A 9,983-nucleotide genomic window follows, 5' to 3' on the forward strand; every position below is an offset into this window, starting at 1 on the left:
TTTTCCTACTCAGGCCTCCGTCTACATCCATTCTGATGGCGAGGCCTGTCACTGGCTGTGGGTGTTCTGATGGCACTAGCAGCACACTTAACAATCTGGACCTGCCCCTATGCATGGCATTGTTATGGCACGATATGGATGTCAGCATTTGTAATGTGTACAGCTGATGTTGGGGAATGTGTGGTACATTGGATTGCGCTGATAGTCGTAGCAGTGTCCTATTTCCTCCTCTGACTGTGCAGGTGTATGTCAGTGACCAGTTACATGTGTCCTCCCCCTCAATACTGTTGTCTGAGCAGTATGACATTTGGGATGTTGCATTGTGACCCAGGCACAGGATGGAGCCTGGCATATGCAGCATGGGTGTGTCCTTAGTGCTGTGTAGCTCCTACTGTTGATGACATTGGCTGATGTTTGTGCCAACTATGGGCATTCACATTTGACAGGACTGGAGCCTTTGTCTTCTTTCAGGGGATTGTTAAAGTTGTCATCCTCAACCCACTAATTTAGGTGTGTATGATCCATGGGGACGTTACTGCCATTGGCAACTTGAGCTGCACACAGAGTGGAGGTGGTCGTGGCAACTGTTGTCACTGTTACATTCCAGTTGTCGGTATGGCTAGAGGTTGTTAATTGGGCCCTAGTTAATGTAGGGGGTATAGTGGCTGATGTGTGCCGAGATGTCAGTTTGACGCTGTGCCCTTCCCTTCTGGCGTGCCTTTACCTTTGCTCCATCGTTTGCATGGCAGCATGCCCCCATGGGACTGTTGTTGGTGTAGTGTAATGGTGTGCCCCAGCTTCTCTCTGTACAGGCCATGCCCCCATGCCATACCCCTTTACCCATGCCACTCCATGTATATGATGACTTCCATGCATTTTGTGGTCAGTATCCCCCCGCTTACAGTTGACATTAGTGCATTATAATTCCTCATGCGACTTACCCTGCATGTGCGTTGTCTCCTGGTAGTCTGCGCTGTCCTGTCCTTGAATCCCTGTGACGATCTCCTCAGGGATGGTGGCTGCGACCATCTCCTCCATGTGGTCCAGGGCCTCCTGGTGTGCTGGACTCCCACCTCCAGTCTGCAGTACTGCCTTCCTGTCATGTCCCGTCATGTCCCGTCATGTTTAACCATCTCTCTTACTTGTCCATCCGTCTGTCAACATGTGTTTCATCCGGGGAGTACCCACGGACTGCTTCAGGACCTCCCAAAATAATATACTCAAGAGTAATATATCCTCACTTCTTGTGACGGTTCCATATGCGTTATAGTGTTTACATCTCACCACATTTACACTAGTATCTGTGTGTGCACTTCGTAAGATTTCATTAATCTGCGAGTACGCAGTCTCTTTTTTGTCTTTTGACTACTAGTGTAAATGTGGTGAGATGTAAACACTATAACGCATATGGAACCGGTACTCCCCGGATGAAACACGTGTTGACGGACGGATGGACAAGTAAGAGAGATGGTTAAACATGACGGATATGTAATAGAGTATTGGGTACGGATAAACAAGGAACTTTTGGAAAATTCGATATAAAGATACATGAGTTAATTCATGGAACATTACAAAACGAAATCTTTTGATTCATGATGGACTAAAAAACGCTTGGAACTGTGAACTAGATAGTAGAAACAAACATCGAAGGAATATATAATTTTGGCAGGTGATTTCGACTTGGGATTGGATTTGGACTCTATTGTAAAATTGAATTACTATATTCATGTGTTACTATTTTGTTTTTTGAAAATATATTAATGGGATACTTTATACTATGATTGTGAATCTTGTTTGGTATTTTTACGTGTGCCTTCACATTCTATATAACATTGGTTAATTAACTTAACCTTTAGGGGTGGTCAGGGGGTGAGACCATAGTGCAGAGCACCGTAACATAGTTTACTTGAGTTTTTTGGATTGGGTGAGTTGGGGCGCCTTTCACTCTATAGTATCACCCTCCTTTAATGGTCAGTGTTGTGTTTACTTTATGCTGCACATATTGCATCACATGTGTTGTGTGTTTTGTGCAAACGCTTTACACATTGCCTCCGGGTTAGGCCTGAGTGCTCATGCCAAGCTACCAAGGGGGTGAGCAGGGGTTGTCTTCGACGTGTAACTCCCTTGCCTTGAGTAGAGTGGGTGGGTTCTGCCTGGCTTAGGTGCATACCCTAGCCAACCAGAAACCCAATTTCTAACATTCATGATTACTGAATATGTTTACCATCTGGTGATAAGTCATTTAGAACCAAATAGCTGATTATTCTTATCACCTTATGATGAGTCATTCAGAATGGGTGACTGATGGTTTGTCTTCACTTCATTATGATGAGTTATTTTGAAATGCTTGTGGGGGAGCTCATTGTGCTGGCTTGATTGGTTCTGCACATGTTTCTTTCATGAGTCATCAGAATGCTGTGAAAATGATCTAACAGGTGCACTTTAGTCAGGAAACTAGGAACACATGAGTCCAGGCATAATTATTTTCAGGAAAACAAACACTCCAACTATCAAAACAAAACTTAAACAGGGTTGTCATATGAGATTGTATTCTAGTTATTACTGCGCACCATTAGATTTTGAGAAAATGTTCAAGCATGATTCCTGACATTGACCAACAAACTGTAAGAGCAATAGCATCTTACCCCAGAAAACAATATCATAATACACTGAGGGCCTCATTATGTGTCAGGCGGTCTTCAGACTGCTAGACCCACTGTGGCGGTCAGACCGCCGCGGTCATGACAGTCCGGCTCCCACATTATGACCGTGGCGGAGACGCCACAGTCTGACCGCTGGCACTGCCAGGCTGCCCCCAGCCTGGCGGTCCTGGTGGTTGTAATCCACCAGGGCAGCGTTGCAATCAGCGATACTCTGGGGATTACGAGTCCCCATCCGCCAGCCTTTCCATGGTGGTATACACAGCCATGGAAAGGCTGGCAGAATAGGGATTCGGGGGGCACCTGCACTGCCAATGCAATTGGCATGGGCAGTACAGAGGGCCTCTGGCACACACCCATCGCACATTCCACTGTTTGAATTACGGGCAGTGGAATTCGCGACGGGTGCTGCTGCACCTTCAGCACTGCCACATTGCATCCGGCTCCATTACAAGCCAGCTGCAATGTTACTGCCCTGTTTCCCGCTGGGCCTGCGGAAACAGGGCCCAGCGGGAAACTCAAAATAGGGCCAGAGAGGTTTAGCCAGCAAGTTGACAGTTCATAGGAAGTGTGGCAGACTAAGGGCGTCTTGCATAGAGCACTATTATCATGCCCTACAACTGGCACAGCTGTCTTACATGGGACCAGGGCAACTGAACCTACATTTTGGGTTGGATTGGAACATGACATGATTCATAGAGGCTCCAGTCTGGATAGTCTTTACTGTCACAAAATGCCCTCTTCACTGATGCTCAACCCTGTGATGCAAATCCTGGTGAGAGCAGGCTGGATAAACTTCAGGGGCAGTACACATACAATAAATGGAGAGAGGAGACAGAGGATTTTGATAAGGGTGTACCTAAGGCCAGAATGAAATTCTGCCTCATTAAAATGACCCAGAACTGGTACTGGACAATCCAGTCACTTATGGCTTTGGGTGTCCTCCACCACTCACAATGCTGGAGATGTGCCCAGTTAAAGTGCAGTAAAACACATATCCTGTGTAACTGTCCTGCTAGCTTTTGCCTTTGATCCCAATAGGCAACACTCTAACCTTGTACTAGAACTATCCCTACCGCTACCAAGAACTTTAATACTGCTGCACAATAAATGTGATTTGACTGACATCATGAACCATTAATGAAGACTCCTGAGAACAGCATCAGCCATAGCCAAACTCAGTGTTTTATGCCACTGGTGATCACAGCACATGCACACACATGTTGAATGTCTTAGTTATACACCAAGGCACACCACATCATCTTTCGGAATGATGGATATTCTCATAAGAGATGCAAAAAGTAAGAGAGACAAACTCCTACAAGACATATTTACTTTGGAGAAAGAGATTAGTGACATCAACTTACCAGAGGCCAAAGAAAAGAACTACAAGATTCTTCACAATATTATACACAAACATCAAGATTACATAAAGGACAAAAAATTATGGAAACTAAGATGTGATGATGGTGACTATACAGATGGCAGAGTTTTCATCTTTGCCCGGAAATTTGATAACATCAAAACAGACAAAAATGTGGTCCATGACTCCTTAGCCTTAATCACTTCTAATAGTGACACAGAAATATCCATTATTTCTAGTATTACTAGTAGAGAGATAGGTGATTCTGCACAGCGTTCCGAGGACACAACCTCATACAAATCTCCTTTTTTAGTAGAACTGGAAAGGTACCATATGAGACAGAAGCAATCACGCATAAGGGCAGACACACATGGAAAACAGTCAGGAGAGGCAAAAATAAGAACCTCAGACTCAGAGAAAGAACGAGAGGGGGTTACAACGAGATCAATATCCCGCAACCAGAAGCATTAATCACTGATACACAGAGCATAATGGATGCCCAAAATGAAATTGCTAGTGTTAATCCAATTTTGAAGTAACTTCACAACAAAAACATATACTGAGTAAAGGTTTAGGTTGTGTTCCCACATCATTACCTAACTTCACCCAACTGCATATAAGTCTGTTTAACTTTGTGTGTAAATGCAAGCTTTTCAAATATTTTCAGGGTAAAGATACTATCTCAGATCCATACACATTCCTGCACACTATTTCTTGTTCAATTTCCATAAAAGACATCAAAGATGTTCAGACTTTGCTCTCAATAGAGCATACCAGGGGTCATTTCCCGTGTCTTACTGACATTATTGCGGACCTGGAGATATTATCCAGTGTGGAGACAACTAGTGATTTAAAAACCTCATCTAAATTCACACTGTGTCTTCCAACTGATAATGTTATTGGCATTTTTTATAAACGTGTTACCACAGAGCTATACAAACTTGAGGATCTTTGTCACAAAGGGCGTAAGACCATCGTACATAATATCACGAAAGGAAAAAGAGAGGCTTTACATAACCTGAGTCAACTAGAACATATTGTAATCAAAGAAGCAGGCAAAGAGGGCAACATAGTCCTCATGAATAAACTGGACGATTTGAAAGAAATTGATTGATAACTGAGAGACACCTCTGCTTATCAGAAACGTATGTACAATCTTCTTAAAGAAGTGAATGAGTGCATACATTACAAACTCAGATTATGGCAAGAGAAGAGTCTTATCACAGATATGGAATACCGATATATGTACAACCCGGCGCCTACATCACCATGTATATATACTCTTCCAAAAATACACAAATAAAACACCTTTCCTCCTGGTAGACCCATCATTTCAGGTATAGGCTCCCCAACTGAGAAATTGTCTGAATATATTGACATCCTTCGTCAAACTTTTGTCAACAACTTACCCTCACATATTAAGGACACTAAAGACCTCTTATGTAAAATCAATGATTTTAAATGGACAGAAGGACATTTCCTGGCAACCCTGGATGTCACCTCATTATACACTAGCATCCCTAGATCAGAAGGGATGGTGGCTATTCAACACTTCGTTGACACACGGGAGGCCGCTTCCTTTGAACATTCTAACATGTTAATGGATTTCATCTCGGCTGCTTTAGACAACAATATCTTCTTACATAATGGCACCTGGTATTGTCAGATACAAGGGATAGCCATGGGAGCAAATTTTTCACTATCATTCGCAAACTTGTACATGGGCTATTTTGATTAAATGCATGTTTGGAAGAATTGCCCCCCTGAACTGACACAACACATTCTATACTTGGGCAGATACATTGATGATATCCTCTTATTCTGGTCGGGGGATGCACCTCTCCTTGACCGATTCTTCCAACATCTAAATATCAACATATATAACATCAAGTTTTCGTTTGACTACAGCACAACATCAGTGAACTTCCTAGACGTTACACTATACATCAAACACAATAGAATATGTACCAGACTATACAAAAAACCAACAGCCTGCAATGCTGTTCTACACGCTACCAGCTCTCACCCAGCTTCACAAATTGGAGCCATTCCATTTGGGGAAAGCACTAGGATTAGACGTAATTGTAGTGAAGGACAATATTTTTCAGAATTAACTACACCAAATGGAACAACGTTTCAAGCATAGGGGCTACCACCAAACAATTTTACATAAAGCTAGAAATAGAATGAAGAATACAAAACAATCAGACTTGCTCACTACATCAAGAAAGAAAAGGGTTCACAACAAACTATCACTTATCACTACATGTAACACCATGAGTTCCCAGATCTACAAAATCATACGGAAACATTGGACGTATCTGTTAGCGGAAGAGCACTCTAAAAAAGGGCCTCACGGATAGACGTAGTATCACCTACAGCAGGGGACATACATTACGAGATTCTTTATGTCACAGCTATATACCACCGGACATGAATGACACATGGTTACCCAAACCGCCAAACGGCTCATATAAATGTGGTCAATGCAACATTTGCATGCACATCAAAGACAAGTTTGTGAATTTTCAATATAACACTCCCGTTATACACAAAATACAAAAATTCATAAACTGTAATACCCAATTTGTTGTTTACTGTCTCATCTGTGTGTGCAAGCGCATCTGTGTTGGGAGTACGATTAGACCATTAAAAGAGAGGATTCAAGAACACATCAGGGCTATCCGTACCAACAACTCTACCTACCCATTCGCCACACATTACAACACCGCCTATGGTCAACATGAAATCTTAAATATCGCTGCACATGGGATAGATTCTGTTAACAACTTAACATGGGCGGTAATAAAACCCTGATTCTTAGACGTCTGGAAAGCAACTGGATTGTAAAACTTAGGGCTGTAGAAGAGGGTCTCAATATTTAAAAAGACTTACATGTATTCCTCTAAAATCCCTATATATGGATACCAGTCCTTTTGTGGTACTGTCTATTTGTTATTACATTTTCTCTTTCTCCATCCTTTGGACATCATGAATATGAACTATACTGTCACATCTACCATTAATGAGACGTTGGATAATCAGATGTTCACTTTATACTTGCACTTGTTCACTCCACATTTACAAGACTGTATGTATGCATTGCTGAATCCCTATATAAAAATGTAGTTGTACTGCTCTGGTATACTTATTTATATTGCATCACACTATGCAGTTAGAGGTTCATTACCTATGCACTGTACATCTTCTGCAATGGATTATTGAACCATGTACGTTAACATGTCCGCTTAATTTGTGATATCTGTTGTTTTCAACATAATCTGTCTGATCTATTTGTAATACACTAACTGTACACATACATGTATCTCTTGTACCAATTGTACTCATTTGCTCTTTATCTTGGCTAGTCCTACTTCTTTTTCTACTACTTGGGTAGCCCACCCAGTACTTTGATGCTCGCCCGTGGAATAACTTACGCAGCCTTACATTGTTTATTCTCTATTTCATGAAACGGTATTCCTATATGGACCCATTGTTTTATTTCGGTAAAACATTCTAGTTGCATTATTTTGGTATTAACAATCCTGTTGTATTACACTGTGTGGTTGCAGACATGATATGGATACACTGAACATCTCTGTAATAGATAATTGAACTTGTATGCCAAGCGTGTCCACTTAAAACTGTGAGTCTTTTCTACTTTGATGTATTTCGCCTGTCATAGCTGCAACACATATACTATGTATATCGCTACAACCAATTTGTTATCATTTCGAAATGGCTCTCGCCCTTCTTTATGTAGTTTAGCCCCACCTTTCTTTCTATTATCTCAGTAGTCCTTTGATTTCAATGCATGCTGTTTTAACAACTAACGCCGCCGATGCATGCTTTACGTTACACATAAACCGATTGTGCGTGAGGTACACACTGTACATTTCCTTATTGGATAACTGAACTTTGTCACACCATACGTGTCTACCCAATTCTTTGTGAGTTATCTCTTACACTGTATTTCGCCGACCCTTTTTGCAATACATGTAGTATGTACATTTTTAAACCCGGTTTTTGTTAACTTAATATGGCCCTCGCTTTATTACGAGTTTAGTCCTACCTCCCTTTCCATTATCTAAGTAGTCCTTTTTTTATTTTAATGCACGTTTTTAAAACATCTAACGCCGCCGATGCATGCCACCAATTACACGTACACCGACTGCATGACATGAAGACCACCTAATAAGTAAGCGCTTCGCTCGGCCATCTGTTTTTATTCCCAGTTGTCCGTTTAGTTATTGCAAAGCTTCAGCTTCATGCCGCCCAGCTCGCCCTTCCATCTTTACTTCCATTTGTCTATATTCGTACCCACGTGGGTTTACGATCGACTTTTGCAGATATATTCTTGTAACTTTGTATGCTTCACCTCGAATTTCGGAGGTCCGTTTTTATAGTGCACACGGGTAACCCGGCTGTGCTTCACTTGGTGAGCCTTATTGCTGTTCCTCTGGCTCATAATTAATATTATCCTTTGGGGTTGCACAAACCCTATTAATATTAATATTGTTTTATAATATTTTTTCATTTTAAGCCTTACACTCGTAAATCTCCTTCGTTTCAACCTTCTTAAATCTAAATCTAACCTTTTCTCTCTTTAAACTTTAAATCTACACTCTGTCATATATTGAGATACAATACCTGCCATCTTTGCTTGCAACATCCCTATTGACACACTCTATTTCCATTTATTTGTTTCACAGCCTTGAAAAAGTCAAATGTGACGCAACATGTCTCGGCTGTTTTGGATGCACCAGACTGATTGGATTTACCTCTGTTAATGCAAGAATAAATCTCAATTGACTATTGTACGAATTCTCGAACTTTGAACTTATTCTTTCACTTTGGATGATACGACTTGGACTACTGCGGTGTGCCCTAGTGTATATCTAATTCTGTTCAGTTCTGTTTGGCTTCACCAACCAGTATTTCCACACCCCGCGGTGGTTGGGTGTGACACCGGGTTGGCACCCATGATATTTGTCAACAAACCAATTAATTTGTTGTAACCGTTACTTACATGATTGGAACTGGATGTGCGAACTGTAAGGTGCTAACCACCTGGAGCTTCTTTGTGTATGACACATGTTGAATGTCTGTTTGAAATGTATAAAATAACGTCTTATGAGTGGGTTGTTTATCCGCTCCAGGAGAAAGTTGACTGGTGGACCTGTTTGATGCCATTTGGTCTCTCTTACTGAGACTTGAGGGGGATTCAATATGACTCATTTGACTGTATGTGAATACTCATGAACTCTTCTAAGCCATGTGGTACCCTCTCACCGTCTCCCACTCTCTCTCTGTCTCTTCCTCATAGAGAACGTGAATGGAGGTGAGACTGACAGGGAAACCCCCACTGATACTCCTGGTTCCTCTCCCCTTTTGTCTGGGCCTCATAAAAGGGTTCTATGAATTTTCCCCAGTCTGTTACCTACTTTATATTGTTGTGTTTAGAGCCCAGAAGACCTGTCAGCCTTAAGGTGGTCTTGTACAAATGTTTTGCCTTCTCCTCTCCTGTATTGCTGAACTATGTTTGTTGGTCTTAGTACTCTGTACACTTTACCACTGCTAATGGGGGCTGAAGTGTTTGTCTTTACTCCCTAAAACATAGTAAAATTGGCTTACACCTGATTGGCATATTTAATTTACTAAGAAGTCCCTAATGGCATACTATATACTCAGGGCAGGTAAATGAAAGCTTCTGGTGGGCCTGCATCATTTATTGTGTCAACTACTTAAGTAGCCTCTTAAACATGTCTCAGGTCTGCCATTTGCAGTCTGCAATGGAGTTTAACCTACCAATTTGATTTGGCAAGTGTGAGAAAACAGGGCTGATTGCAGAGGCCCCATAACTTTTTGCCCCCATTTTCCACTTTTTGCTGGTGTTTTCCTGACTTTAAAGGTGCCCTGGGTACTGCTAACCAGTCCCAGGGCCTGTGCTCTGTGTAACA

General features: G+C 41.8%; 1 long non-coding RNA gene across 1 annotated transcript; it reads left to right on the forward strand.

The window, feature by feature from the left end:
- Positions 1-8,121: 8,121 nt before the first annotated feature.
- Positions 8,122-9,663, forward strand: LOC138296593 (uncharacterized). Its single transcript, XR_011203865.1, has 2 exons — positions 8,122-8,221; positions 8,736-9,663. It is a non-coding gene; the product is annotated as an uncharacterized lncRNA (long non-coding RNA).
- Positions 9,664-9,983: the final 320 nt, after the last annotated feature.

The sequence above is a fragment of the Pleurodeles waltl genome, chromosome 5 (genome assembly GCF_031143425.1).
Source record: "Pleurodeles waltl isolate 20211129_DDA chromosome 5, aPleWal1.hap1.20221129, whole genome shotgun sequence".
Classification (NCBI taxonomy): domain Eukaryota; kingdom Metazoa; phylum Chordata; class Amphibia; order Caudata; family Salamandridae; genus Pleurodeles; species Pleurodeles waltl.